This window comes from Schistocerca gregaria, chromosome 7 (genome assembly GCF_023897955.1).
Source record: "Schistocerca gregaria isolate iqSchGreg1 chromosome 7, iqSchGreg1.2, whole genome shotgun sequence".
Classification (NCBI taxonomy): domain Eukaryota; kingdom Metazoa; phylum Arthropoda; class Insecta; order Orthoptera; family Acrididae; genus Schistocerca; species Schistocerca gregaria.
The window spans coordinates 76227325-76243134 of NC_064926.1; the positions used below are offsets into that span (position 1 = coordinate 76227325).

The 15810-nt window shown below is 43.8% G+C and overlaps 1 protein-coding gene across 1 annotated transcript in view; it reads right to left on the bottom strand.

Moving 5' to 3' along the window:
* Positions 1–15536, bottom strand: part of LOC126281289 (multidrug resistance protein homolog 49-like) — a 290653-nt gene extending 275117 nt beyond the window's left edge. Inside the window, exon 1 of the mRNA XM_049980112.1 lies at positions 15180–15536. The gene's annotated coding sequence lies outside the window, so the exon portion shown is untranslated. The remainder of the gene's footprint in view (positions 1–15179) is intronic.
* Between the last annotated feature and the right edge of the window lie 274 nt (positions 15537–15810).

The window sequence follows — 15810 nt, forward strand, 5'->3', positions numbered from 1 at the left end:
ACCTGGGGGATGTTTCCAGAATGAGATTTTCACTTTGCTGCGGGAGTGTGCGCTGATATTGAGGTACGGTGACAGGGAACTACATAGATGTATGCAGATAGCTTAGCTTCTTTTACTGAAATGGTAAAATATATGTATCACGACTCTTCAAGCATGTTTTCTTGCATTGCATATGGTCTACACTTTGAGTACGTTGGTATATTAAAATTAATACGAGTGTTCACTTTCAAAAAGATAGCGGATCATTCAACCATGTGTGCCCCATCGCCATAATGGTATAAGTTCGTTTACGAGAACTTTTCAAACATTTACTGCCGTATGCAGTGTCAAAATAATTCTTTGTTGTACTTACTCGTTTATTAAAAACGTTGCTTGGGGTATACAACAAAATATCTTGAGGAATCATAATTTACCTTCACTACCACTGATGGAAAAAGTCACGAGAGACCTCCTTTTGCCCGATGTAGTGCAGCAACTCTATGTGACATGGCCTCAACATGTAGTTGGAAGGCCCCTGCAGAAATACGGAGCCATGGTACCTCTAAGATCCTTCGATAATTGTGGAAGTGTTACCGGGGCAGGATTGTGTGTACGAAGTGACCTCTCGATTATGTCCCATGAACGTTCGATGGGATTCGTGTCGAGCGATCCGGGTGGCCAAATCATTCGCTCTAACTTCAAACCAATCGCGAACAACTGTGGCCCAATGACAAGGCTGACTGTCGTCCACAAAAATTCCATCGTTGCAAACGGTCCCCAAGTAGCCGAGCATAACCACTTCCCGTCAATGATCGGTTCAGCTGAACCAGAGGACCCAGTCCATTCCAGGTGAACACAGTCTCCAACATTATGGGGCCACCACCAGTTGCACAGTGCCTTGTCGACAACTTGGGTCCATGGCTTCGTGGGGTCTCCGCCACACTCAAACCCTGTCATCAGCTCATACCATCTGAAATCGGGATTCAACTGATCAGGCCACAGTTATCCACTGGTCTAGGATCCAACCGATATGGTCACGAACCCAGGAGAGGCGCTGCAGGCCTTTCAGGCTGTTAGCAAGTGCAACAGCGACAGTCGTCTGCTGCCATTTCGCCGCACTGATCTAACGGGTACGTACGTCCCCCATTGATTTCTGCGGTTTTTTCAAGTAGTGTCGCTTATCTGTTGGCACTGACAACTCTACGCCGATAGCAGTAGTTTCCTTCGGTTACTGCGTTGTCCGTGTTAAGAGGTAATGCCTAAAATTTGGTATTCTCAGCACAGTTTTGACGCTGTGGACCTCAGAATGTTGAATTCCCTAACAGTTTCCAAAATGGAATGTCCCATGCGTCGGAAACCTTTTCATATCAGTCACTTGAGTACAAATGACAGATCCGCCAATGCACTGCCCTTTTATACACTACTGGCCATTAAAATTGCTACACCATGAAGAAATGCAGATAATAAACTGGTATTCATTGGTCAAATATATTATACTAGAACTGACTTGTGATTGCATTTTCACGCAATTTCGGTGCATAGACCCTGAGAAATCAGTACCCAGAACAACCTCCTCTGGCCGTAATAACGGCCTTGATACACCTGGGCATTGAGTCAAACAGAGCTTGGATGGCGCGTACACGTACAGATGCCCATGCAGCTTCAACACGATACCACAGTTGATCAAGAGCAGTGACTGGCTTATTGTGACGAGCCAGTTGCTCGGCCACCATTGACCAGACGTTTTCAGTTGGTGAGAGATCTGGAGAATGTGCTGGCCAGGGCAGCAGTCGAACATTTTCTGCATCCAGAAAGGCCCGTACATGACCTGCAACACGCGGTCCTGCATTATCTTGCTGAAATGTAGGGTTTCGCAGGGATCGAATGAAGGGTAGAGCCACGGGTTGTAACACATCTGAAATGTAACGTCCACTGTTCAAAGTGCCGTCAATGCGAACAAGAGGTGACCCAGACGTGTAACCAGTGGCACCACATACCATCATGCCAGTATGGCGATGACGAATACACGCTTTCAACGTGCGTTCACCGCATTGTCGCCAATCACGGATGGGAACATCATGATGCTGTATACAGAACCTGGATTCATCAAAAAAAAAAAAAAGTTTGGCCATTCGTGCACCCAGGTTCGTCGTTGAGTACACCATCGCACGCGCTCCTGTCTGTGATGCAGCGTCAAGGGTAACCCCAGCCATGGTCTCCGAGCTGATAGTCCATGCTGCTGCAAACGTCGTCGAAATGTTCGTGCAGATGGTTGTTGTGTTGCAAACGTCTCAACCTGTTGACTCAGGGATCGAGACGTGGCTGCACGATGCGTTACAGCCATACGCATGAGATGCCTGTCATCTCGACTGCTACTGATACGAGGCCGATGGGATCCAGCACGGCGTTCCGTATTACCCTCCTGAACCCACCGATTCCATATTCTGCTAACACTCATTGGATCTCGACCAATGCGAGCAGTAATGGCGCGATACGATAAACCGCAATCTCGATAGGCTGCAATCCGACCTTTATCAGATTCAGAAACGTGATGGTACGCATTTCTCCTCCTTACACGAGGCATCACAACAACGTTTCACCAGGCAACGCCGGTCAACTGCTGTTTGTGTATGAGAAATCGGTTGGAAACCTTCCTCATGTCAGCACGTTGTATGTGTCGCCACCAGCGCCAACCTTGTGTGAATGCTCTGAAAAGCTAATCATTTGCATACCGCAGCATCTTCTTCCTGTCGGTAAAATTTTGCGTCTGTAGCACGTCATCTTCGTGGTGTAGCAATTTTAATGGCAAGTAATGTACATTGTGTACGCGATTCTACCGCCACCTGTATATATACATATGGCTATCCCATGATTTTTTGTTACCTCAGTGAAAATGCATGCCGTTCCTCGCTCGATAATCTAACTGCAATGACTTTTTTGTGGAAAGACGATGGTATTGTTGCCAGAAACCTCCTTCGTCGGCGGTGTTCTCTAGCGGCAGCCAGCTATCTTTTTTTTTTTAGCCACACTTACCCTATGCCGGCCGCGGTGGTCTCGCGGTTCTAGTCCGGAACCGTGCGACTGCTACGGTCGCAGGTTCGAATCCTGCCTCGGGCATGGATGTGTGTGATGTCCTTAGGTTAGTTAGGTTTAAGTAGTTCTAAGTTCTAGGCGACTGATGACCACAGATGTTAAGTCCCATAGTGCTCAGAGCCATTTTTTGAACTGACCCTATGGCCACTGTGCCACGGTCTCCCCTGCAGTGCGTTCCGTATCATAGCTTTTATCGTCAATGTTATGTACGGAACAATTAACTGACTAAACGGATACATTATTTCGATGATCTTTTCCTCTGCACAACTCATACACAAAGACGAAGCGATAAGTGCCGTTTCCTAGTTTAAGGTGCGGTTCACACTGAGAGGATACGATATAGGATACAACACCCCTCAATTAAGGTCGCGCAACGTGGCACTTATTATCGGTGTGACATTCGTGTTCCCACCGGTACGATACGATATGCGACTCGTCATACGATAAGGAACAAGACAGCACGAATCAAGTTTCTGGTTCAGTTTCAATTGCAATCGTGAACTCTTTCAATCGTCAGAGATTGTTTTGTGGCTTATCATTATTTAGCCCAAGAAACTGAAAAAGAAAAGAAGTGCTGAGTACACCCGTATAATGCTATGAATATCAAATATTGTTAAGTTGCGGTTTCTCCTTACCTCTCCCAACAAGAACGGAAATTCCGCGAATTCAGCAGGATGAATCCAGAGTTTCCACTGTTTTGGGAAACTGGTATGAGTTACTCTGACGAAGCAGGACACAAATTTTCGACTTGCTACTTGTGTTGTTGAGAAGCTACTAGCTGCAAGAGGTAATATGGTGCATGTGTTTGGGTGACGTTAAAATATCCATATGAAAATTTACTCGTAGTAAGACCACCGAGTACGGTACTTCATTAAATGTGGTACATGAATAAACCAGAATGAAAAAGGCTCCTATCGTAGCACAAAAATAGACGAAATGTTCTGGGCAGAGTTACGGATGTAAAGAAAGGCAACTTGTTTTTCGACTTATCTGGCAGCTTCAGAGACATTTAACTCTTACTTGCGCCTTTTTACTTATTAGTTTTAGTACCATTGTTATGCATTAATAATGCATTGTATCAAGTAAAGTAGCATGATACATGATGTCATGTCATATACAGTAACATGACACCCGCCATCATGTAATAACAACGTGGCATTTCTCACGTCGTTCAATATGACACAACATGTCTTTAACGTTAAGAATGCATATATGCCCATTCTGGGATAGTTCCTATAAATTTTATGTCTGTCTATTCTTAGACCCCTCACCATACATGAAAAGGTGGTGGGTCTAACAGCTCACTGCGCTGAGGAAGTGCGCGGTGAACTCGCAGAAAACCCCGGATGTCAGCCAGATAAGTAGAAAAGCTAGTTTCTTTCTTTTACATGTCGAACTGTGCCCAGGACACATTCACCTTTTTTCACTGCGGTAGCAGCGATTTTCATTCTGGTTCCCAACTTCTAGTCAATCATAACTATCACGTTAGACCGCTATACTTTCGCAATGGATATACACTTTTGACTCGGACGACGACTAATCCGGTATACGCTATTTTTATTATCTTTCGAACCATGTTGCTAACAACTTGGTAAAGGGTAAAGCTTTCACAAAACTTCAGGACAATTACGTGTACTTGTCTTACAAAATTTTGAGCGATTCGTAAAAGTCTGAAACATAGAACTGATGCGCGCAAAAAACTTTGCATCTAAAACCTGAAAGAAGCGAGATTTTTGAGAGCGCGTTTTCAAATTTATCGCAAGAACGCATTTTTCATTTAATTGGTTCACTTTAGACCGTTTCCGCACGTTCAAATTTAGCACGACTTTAAACCATCGTACCTCCACAATGGTATAGATAATTAATTAGGTGAAAAAATTAGTTTTGATTTTAACCATTTATCTACTTTAGTGCAAAGTTTGAACCGATTCGTGTAAGTTTTAAGTTTAGAAGCAGCGCGCTTTAAGAAACTCCGAGAAAGCGTGTTTTTTTGCACGTAAAATCGAAACGAAGCTAGATTTTGTTCAAACGTTTACAATTTCTTTTAGACGAAGATTTGATACACCGGCGGATCCAACTGAACCATCAGTCTTGCTCCAGTCTGAAGTTATTTAAGGTTGGATTATAGTTAGTAGGGTAATTCCGAATCCAATTATAAATAAGTAAATGTTAAATAGTGACAGTTTTTACACGCGAAATCCGAACGATGTACATACAAATTGCCGAACATTAATTTCAACCCAATTACAGTCTTTTACAAAAGGAATGAACTGAATCGCACAATTTGCTTCGGCGTCATATTTGATTCGTCGTTCAAACTTTGCTTACTATACTGTAACATAGCTACAGTGCGACGAATGTTCGAATGGCTATACAAAAAGCCGCCAGTCAGAGCTAAGCCAAAAACTTTCTACGCCATGTTCCTTTCTCAAATAGGAACCGAGCACAACGGACCCACCTCTCACCCCCTATGCTGATTTCGATTTCATTATCTACGGCTAAACATTGGTGACCGATAAAAATTTGCCACACAACATTGCCGTTTTTAACATTGATGTTACATGACGAATTCACAAGCGAGTAGTCCTCAGCTGAGAATACCAGGTACTAGTTTCAGGTAACGTAGGCATTGGGTTCATGTGAAGCAGAAATATGCAAATACCGAGTAAGTTATTTGCACCAGTTTAGTCCTAAATACAGGTTGCAATAACACGTAGGGTACATCAATCCGCTATCACTGTGTCTGTGGCCCTAAGTCGAATAATTACAGATTTATCGAGACGCACAAGTGTGAATCGAGAGATTGACACTTCATCCGATCCTCGTCTCCAGTTGCAGGCGGCAAACAACCCAGCTCTCGAGCCATTCTGCGGCGGGCGTCCGCATATACCGACCCAAGTACTTCGTCAGCGATTCCGAGGTCGTGGCAGCTTCGTGCGCTGTTTCTCATCAGTTGCTGCGAGCGTGCCTTTAGCCCTTACAGTTTATAGAATGGCGTAAATAACAACATATAAATACGCCTAAAATCATGTCTACCATTCAATAAACACAGCAATTATTAGCGTTACATAATCCGCAATTTTTTGTCTACAGATTGTAAAAATATGTTCGGAGACGTTTCCCCTCAGTCTATTCCGTTGTTGACGGAGAGCATATCCAGTCTTTGGGAAGGCTTTCAGAAGCTGACGATATGGCTACATAGTACAAATATTTATGTGCCCTTCTTTGTATCTTTGGGCAGGAAATGCCGATCTGTGATTCGAAACTTCAAATGTATATTGTTTAAGAACTAGAAGCTGATCTTTCAAAGTAACGGGTAAGGCGAACTTTAGATTGCGGTTTATTGGCAGAATCCTGAAGCGATGCAGTCCTTCAACAAAAGAAATAGCTTACAATACGTTAGTTCGTCCAGTCTTAGACTATTGTTTGTATGTATGGGACCCTTACCAGTTGAGTCTGATTCAAGAGATTGAGAAGGTCCAAAGAAGAGCGCCAAGATCCGTGATTGGTACATTTAGACATCGCGAGAGCGTTACAAATCTCATAGAAAGTTTGAAGTGGGACAGACAGTGCAAATAGACGACGCGCTAAACGGAAAGGTCTGCTCACTAAATTCCGAAATCCAATCTTCATCGAGGATGTAGAGCATATATTATTACCACCAACGTTCAAATCGCGTTATGATCATCATTCAAAGATAAGGGAAATAAGAGCTCGTAATATGGCGTTCAGACAGTCGTTTTTTCCCTCGCGCGATCCGCGAGTGGAACAGAGGGGGAGGGAGGGGGGATATAACTGGCGCGAATTGTGCCCTCCGCCACACACCGCTTGGTGGCTAGCGGAGTATATTTGTAGATGTAGACGTAACTGAATAGTGATGGTTGGTCCGTTTCAATTCCACTTCGGAAATTATTCTTTTCTTGTCCTATTTTATAATGTTAACTCGACAAATAACATTTGGTTTCCCTGTTTTCCTGCAATGAATCGACATGCCCATTCTCACTAAGATTGCTTTCGAACATGCTAAAGTGTCTTGAACGTGTATGTTCTTGAATATAGGATCGAACAACGATAACATGTCTAATACGTTAACATCTTTATTTGGTAGTAAGTGCATTTTGATTTGTATTGTGATGTTGCTCTTCGCATCCTCTCTTATATTCTGTTCTGGTTGGTGCCCGATAGGTTGATATTCAACATACTGGTTTTTGCGATTACTTTCGTGCTTGCAGCGCACTTTTCTGCGCAATTTTCACGAGAAACCACATTCATAGGCCGCAGAATGTCACAGGCATCTGCCGGATCCACATTACCGAGAGAGTCAATAAGAGCTTTACAACTTCCGTATGATACAAAAATTTCTATATTTCGACATTATTGTCGTAAAGGAGTGTGACTATAATAGTATAAGTTAAATGTTTATTTGATACTACAGTAGTAAAGCCACAGTCACATTACATAATTTTTTTTAAAGGAAAGGGGTTACACCACCGATTTCAACCAACTACGTCGTCATTTAAAAATTAAAAACATTACATTCTCCAACTGATGTTTTATATTTGAAAATGACGAAGTTCGTTAAAACCGTAATGTACTGTGACTATGGCTTCACTATTGTAGTGTCAAATAAACATTTAATATATAAAAATTTATTGAAATAACTTACAGAATCGCTACATGCGTCATTTTTTAGCAAAACAACCTAAAGTTTGATTTACGTCGTGCATAGTGACCCATTTCTCCACCAGGAGCGCCAGCGTAGTGCACAGCTTAATACATCTACATCTACATCCATACTCCGAAAGCCACCTGACGGCGTGTGGCGGAGGGTACCCTGAGTACCTCAATCGGTTCTCCCTTCTATTCCAGTCTCGTATTGTTCGTGGAAAGAAGGATTGTCGGTATGCTTCTGTGTGGGCTCTAATCTCTCTGATTTTATGCTCATGGTCGCTTCGCTAGATATACTTAGGAGGGAGCAATATATGGTTGACTCCTCGGTGAAGGTATGTTCTCGAAACTTCAACAAAAGCTCGTACCGAGCTATTGAGGGTCTCTCCTGCAGAGTCTTTCACTGGAGTTTATCTATCATCCCTGTAACGCTTTCGCGATTGCTAAATGATCCTGTATCGAAGGAGGCTGCTCTCTGTTGGATCTTCCCTATCTCTTCTATCAATCCTATCTAGTACGGATCCCACAATGGTGAGCACTATTCAAGCAGTGGGCGAACAAGTGTACTGTAGCATACTTCCTTTGTTTTCGGATTGCATTTCCTTAGGATTCTTCCAATGAATCTGCTTTACCGACGATCAACGTTATGATCATTCCATTTTAAATCACTCCTAATGCGTACTCCCAGATAATTTATGGAATTAACTTCTTCCAGTTGCATGACCTCCTATTTTGTAGCTAAATGATAAGGGATCTATCTTTCTATGTATTCGCAGCACATTACACTTTTCTACATTGAGATTCAATTGCCATTCCCTACACCATGCGTCAATTAGCTGCAGATCCTCCTGCATTTCAGTACAATTATTCATTGTTACAACCTCTCGATACACCACAGCATTTGCAAAAAGCCTCAGTGAAGTTCCGATGCCATCCACCAGGTCATTTATGTATATTGTGAATAGCAACGGTCCTATGACACTCCCCTGCGGCACACCTGAAATCACTCTTACTTCGGAAGACTTCTCTCCATTGAGAATGACATGCTGCGTTCTGTTATCTAGGAACTCCTCAATCCAATCACACAATCGGTCTGATAGTCCGTGTGCTCTGACTTTGTTCATTAAACGACTGTGGGGAACTGTGTCAAACGCCTTGCGGAAGTTAAGAAACGCGGCATCTACCTGTGAACCCGTGTCTATGGCCTTCTGAGTCTCGTGGACGAATAGCGCGAGCTGGGTTTCACACGACCGTCTTTTTCGAAACCCGTGCTGATTCCTACAGAGTAGATTTCTAGTCTCCAGGAAAGTCATTATACTCGAACATAATACGTTTTCCAAAATTCTACAACTGATCGACGTTAGAGATATGGGTCTATAGTTCTGCACATCTGTTCGACGTCCCTTCTTGAAAACGGGGATGACCTGTGCCCTTTTCCAATCCTTTGGAACGCTTCCCTCTTCTAGAGACCTACGGTACACCGCTGCAAGAAGGGGGGCAAGTTCCTTCGCGTACTCTGTGTAAAATCGAACTGGTATCCCATCAGGTCCAGCGGCCTTTCCTCTTTTGAGCGATTTTAATTGTTTCTCTATCTCTATGTCGTCTATTTCGATATCTACCATTTTGTCATCTGTGCGACAATCTAGAGAAGGAACTACAGTGCAGTCTTCCTCTGTGAAACAGCTTTGGAAGAAGACATTTAGTATTTCGGCCTTTAGTCTGTCATCCTCTGTTTCAGTACCATTTTGTTCCAGAGTGTGTGGACATTTTGTTTTGATCCACCTACCGCTTTGACATAGGATTTTCTTAGGATTTTCTGCCAAGTCAGTACATAAAACTTTACTTTCGAATTCATTGAACGCCTCTCGCATAACCCTCCTCACACTACATTTCGCTTCGCGTAATTTTTGTTTGTCTGCAAGGCTTTGGCTATGTTTATGTTTGCTGTGAAGTTCCCTTTGCTTCCGCAGCAGTTTTCTAACTTTGTTGCTGTACCATGGTGGCTCTTTTCCATCTCTTACGATCTTGCTTGGCACATACTCATCTAACGCATATTGTACGATGGTTTCGAACTTTGTCCACTGATCCTCAACACTATCTGTACTTGAGACAAAACTTTTGTGTTGAGCCATCAAGTACTCTGAAATCTGCTTTTTGTCACTATTGCTAAACAGAAAAATCTTCCTATGTTTTTCAATAGCTCTGATTCAATGTAGCTTTCCGCCTTCGCCAATTCCGACACCTGCCTGTACGAACTGAGGATGACCTCTGAACCCAGACGGCAGGAGTCATTGGTGCCGACATGAGCAACAATTTGCAGTCGGGTGCACCCAGTGCCTTCTATCGCCGCCGCTAGGGCCGCCTCCACATCTCGGATGAGACCCCCCCCCCCCCCCCCCGGTAAGCAGAAAGAGTGAACACTGGCCTTCTTCCCCGACCTTTCCGCTATTTCCCTAAGGGGCTCCATCACCCGCCTAACGTTGGAGCTCCCAATAACTAATAAACCCCTCCCCCCGTGTGCCTGCTCGGACCTTGCTGAAGGAGCAGCCACATGTCCACTCACAGGCAGAGCGGGCGATGCCACACGGCCAGCCTCCACATTGACCCTCCGCCTCGTGCGCCGCGAACGCCGCTGAACCCGCCACTCCCCTTGGGGAGAGGGTGGCCCAGCCGCGCCCGGTATCCGCGAAGATGTCTCGACAGCAGGGACAGTGGGTGAAGCATGTAACACCTGAGGTGTACCTTGCGACGCACCAGACTCCCCACTGCCGCTACACTCCGAGGCAGCAGCCTGAAGACGGCTGACCGCGGCCATCAACACACTCAGCTGTTCGCGAAGAGTGGCCAGCTCCTCCTGCGTACGTACACAGCAGTCACACATCCTATCCATCCTAAGGAATCAATTTACTGAAGAGACTTAATCAACTTTTAACTAGACTGCAAATTCACTAAAGGCGGCTGATTATTGACTAAACTGTGGTTGCTAGCCACTTCTTGTAGAAAACAATGAAAATAGCACTACCTGTCTCTGGACTGTATTGAAAACAAACACTAGAGCTACTGGCACTATCGCTGACTAAAGGGACTCTCTCTGACTGTATTCAAAACAAAAACGAAATCTATGGAACACTATTACTAGCCCTCGACAATTAAAGCTTCCTAAAAGCAAAAACACACGGAAGAAGAAGTAACAAGTAAGAAAAATACAGCTACATTAGCTGGTATTGTGTTTCTGGATGTACTTCAAAACTTATTAATTCCACAGATCCTTGAAGATGACTGCGATGGGATGGTTTACTACCAGCAAGACGCTGCACCATCTCATTACCTCACGGAATTTCAAAGTTTCCTCGATAGTCGCTTTCGAGAACGGTGGACTGGCCGTGAGGAGCCAATCGCATTACTACCTCGCACCCCACACTGTTTCCTTATCTGAGGCTTCATTGAAGACCTTGTGTATGTTCTTCTCCTACCACACAATTTATCCGATCTGAAAAATCGAATCTACGCTGCCGTTGCACAAGTTACACCTTATGTGCTGCAACGAGTATGAGAAGACACTAATTACCGGTGGAATGTTTGCCGCATCACAAATGATAGTTACACTATGTGATCAAAAGTATCCGAACATGCCCAAAAACATGTTTTTCACATTATGTGCATTGTGCTGCCACCTACTGCCAGGTACTCCGTATCAGCGACCTTAGCATTGATTAGACATCGTGACAGAGGAGAATGGAGCCTCTGCAGAACACATGGACTTCGAACGTGGTCAGGTGATTGGGTGTCCCTTGCCTCATACATATGTACGCGGGATTTCCACACTCCTAAACATCCATAGGTCCACTGTTTCCGATGTGGTAGTGAAGTGGAAACGTGAAGGGACAAGTACAGCACAAAAGCGTATAGGCCGACCTCGTCTGTTGGACTGACAGAGACCGCCGACAGTTGAGGAGGGTCCAGACCATCACACAGGAATTCCAAACTGCATCAGAATCCACTGTAAGTACTATTACAGTTAGGTGGGAGATGAGAAAACTTGGGATTTCGTGGTCGAACGGCTGCTCATAAGCCACACATCACGCCGGTAAATGCCAAACGACGCCTCGCTTGATGTAATGATCGTAAACATTGGACGATTGAACAGTGGAGGAACGTTGTGTGGAATGACGAATCACGGTGCTTTCGTATTGTGCTGACGGTGGTATACTTAATCCAATAATAATTTCCAAGTGCAAAATAATGCCAAAACCTTCTGAAATACCACGGGCTGGTGTTCACATACATAACAAGGGTTGGACGGACGTGGTTGGTATGAAATTATAGATTAACAGAGCTTGGGAGGGAAGAAAAGGTGGCTTATTGAAGAACAGTTCTCTTCTTGTGCTAGGCCACTTCAGCAGACATTCGAAAAATTCTGTGAAAGAGGAACTGAGACAAGGAAATACAGAGCCTGCTGTTGGGGAGGACCTACTTCGCAATTGCAACCTCTTGATGTCTCGACAAATAGACCATTTAAAGTGTATATGAGAGAGGAATGAAACAAATGGATGATGATGAATCCCAACATGAGTTCACGCCGAAGGGAGCATCCAAATATCCCACAATCACTGTGTGGTCTGCAGTGGGAGAAGAAATTTTTCAAATATGTGAGGCATAAGTAACGCTCTTGAGGCAGTGGAGACTGTCTTATACAGGAATAGGGCAACGCAGACGACAAAGAGGAAGAAGAAGTAAGTCCAGATGACAATTTTCAGGGATTTTAAAGGTCAAAAAAAGGTTCAAATGGCTCTGAGCAATATGGGACTTAACAGCTGAGGTCATCAGTCCCCTAGAACTTAGAACTATTTAAACCTAAATAACCTAAGGACATCACACATATCCATGCCCGAGGCAGGATTGGAACCTGCGACAGTTCCAGACTGTAGCGCCTAGAACTGCTCGGCCACCACGGCCGGCTTTTAAAGGTCCGTAAAATATGGTATAGATTTTGAAGGGTCTGGATCTCATCTAAAAATGAACCCAACTAAACGACCGAGAAGTTCTCGTACTGTGGATGTCAGATGAGGCCATTTTCCAGAACTACCTTACTGGACAGACAGCAACCTTAATGTAATTCACAAACGAAATTTACAGGTCAACAAGGTGACAGTATGGTGCGCAATTTCGTCACAAGGGATCATCGGACCTTACAGTGGCTGTCATTTCGGATCGATATGTTGAGATGTTGCAACTTTTTGTTGGTTGTTTGGTTGATTTGGGGGAGGAGACCAAACAGAGAGGTCATTGGTCCCATCGAATTAGGGAAGGACGGAGAGGGAAGTCGGCCGCGCCCCTTTCAAAGGGGCCTGAAGCGATTTAAGGAAATCACGATAAACCTAAATCAGGAAGACCGTCGTCCTCCCGAACCCGAGTCCAGTGTGCTAACTACTGCGCCACATCGCTCGGTGCAATCTTTTGTTGCACACAATAAATCCAACTGATAATATGGCGTAAATTATAACTAATGTTTCACATGATTCGATTTTTCCTGCATTGAACAGTATTCCACCACTTCACGAAACCTAGTTTCAATGCCGCGACATCACACACTCCAAGATGATCAACACCAGTTGTGCGAGAATTGTTTGGCAACCGTGTTATACCCCGGCCACGGAAGAACATAGGATTTGTACGTTTGAGAGTCGGTGCTACATGACTGCCAGGACCACTGGATGAACTGAAACTTTCAAGGCGAATTTCGTGGTGTACCAGCTACGTTTTTGCAGTACTCGATTAAGAATCTCAGGAGAAGACTGGGAGAGTGCACGCATACAGAAAGACGCCATCTACATGACTTATTTTTCAAACACTCATAATTTGGATCTCTTAAAAGGCAATTTGGAGTGGTTCAATTGTTGCCAATAAAAGCTTTTTTGCTGGATTTTCGTGTTTTTATTGGGTGTTTGAAAGTTCCAATTTTTCTGTGTCACCCTCTACTGTGAACAGAATACATGGCGACTGGAAACAATTTCTTCCAGAAGCAGTTACAGGAGGGGAAAAAATTGGGAGGTATTTATTTTATCCCCGGCAGGAAGATTAAGATGTATAAGTCAAAACTCGATAATTACAGATGTTAACAGATGCACATTTGAGGTTTCACAGCCATTTCAGTTCGGGAGAAAGTGTAGCATTGCTATCACCCTTTCGTGTGCGTTTATAACTTCTCACATGAGTGTAGCCCGTTTTTTAATCAATGGTATTACCAGTAGATTCTCCATCGATTGTAAAATATACAAATCATGTGTATATATCTTCAGTTCACTGACTAAATGGATGCGAGAAGAAGTTTGTTTTTATTAACCAGTCTTGACACCATGGTTCATTTTCCCTTTACGTCTTTTCTTCGCATCAACGGAAACGCCGGTGAAAGAAATAAATCGTTGTCGCCCGAGCTCCACATATTCGAAGCACAAACTGAAGCTTGTACAAGAAAGGTTCGACAGTGTGTAATCGGAAAGGCTTTTGTCCATAATTGCACAAAACCCTGGCACATGCATGCTCGTCAGGCGTGCGTGTTTAACTTTACGCAGCGAATTTAATCTAAATAATGATCCCTATGTAACCGCTACCAGTTGGTGTAAACACTGGTCTACACATACTGAATTATGTAGTTACGAACGAATATCTGGTCAGCATACAAGTGGATTTATTTACAGTTACACGGTATGTTATATTTTCGCTGTCACGCCATGAATTATTCTTTAATAAAGGCCCAAGACGTATCATATCACGGAATAGATGCCTGCTCCAAAGCATTTTAACATGGCTTAAAAGCAAGTATTCCATTCATTCAGTTGCAAAATCCCCTTTGTGGACGATAATACCTCTGAGACATGGGATTGTGGGTCCGCCTTGATGCAAAACATTTGTTGTTTATTTATTCCCAAACTAGTTTCAGCGACAATATCGCCATCCTCAGTGTGCTCTTTAATTCGTATTTACATTACGTCATAGAATGGTTTTTACGATTGTTGCCGCTGTTATCATCATTCTCTTCTCGGCATACATTGTCACCTGCAAGTTCGTTGGACGGTTTGCAACTGTTCTAGATACATAAAAACATAACTTCCGCAACTTGTTCGTAATCCAAAACATGTAATGCTGAGAAAAACGGTAAAAACAATTACCGGAATGAGCGGCAACAATCGTAAAAGCCATGTTATGGCGTTAAGTAAATAAGAAGTAAAGAACCCACGGATGATGGCGATATTTTCGCTGAAACTAGTTTGGGAATAAATACATAACAGAAGTGTTTTTCATCAAGACGGATCCACAATCTAACACTGCTGTTTTTAAGCAAACACGGACCATTGGAAGAGTTTCAAGATAAAATTATTATCTCTAAGGCAGGTAACACAGAAAAACAACAGAACGGCGAGACAAATCAGTTTACTTACCGGCAACGTGCCCGTTCCTCTTTCCCGAGCGCCCGCCGGCAGCAGCTGTTGTGTGCAGAGAAACAAACGCGAAAAGACTTGTGGGTAGTGAGCGCCGCTCTTTTCGTTGACTCCAATTGGTCGTGAACTCTCCCCTCCGCCGGCTCAGACAGTAGGATGCGACAGCAGTGCAAATAACAAACGAAAAGCTGGGCGCTTACTGACTGATTCACGCTCAATGCCGTGTTTGCTTGGCGGAGCTACTGGATTCGCACGGAATGGTGAAACTTCGGCCGTCGCGTCACTAGACCGTGTAGATAATGCGCACAGTTTACGTTCGCTGCGGCACGAAATACGAGTAAGAATACAGCGCAGCTCGGCACCACATCGACGAACAATGAACTCCAATACGATGTTGGGAATTGCGAGGGGGGGAGTGAGGGCAAGAAGGCAAGAAGAGTCTTAAATAGCTGTATACAGTAACTGGCGACAATAGCTCGGTGACACAGAGGTTTACTAACTATAATGACGTAATCAAAATAAATAACAAATAATAGACCCGCGGAGCCTATTGCCTTTGGAGAACCTTTGGGAACAGTTAGGGGCAACCCCTGAAGAGGGATCCTTTTTTTTTTTTTTTTTTTTTTTTTTT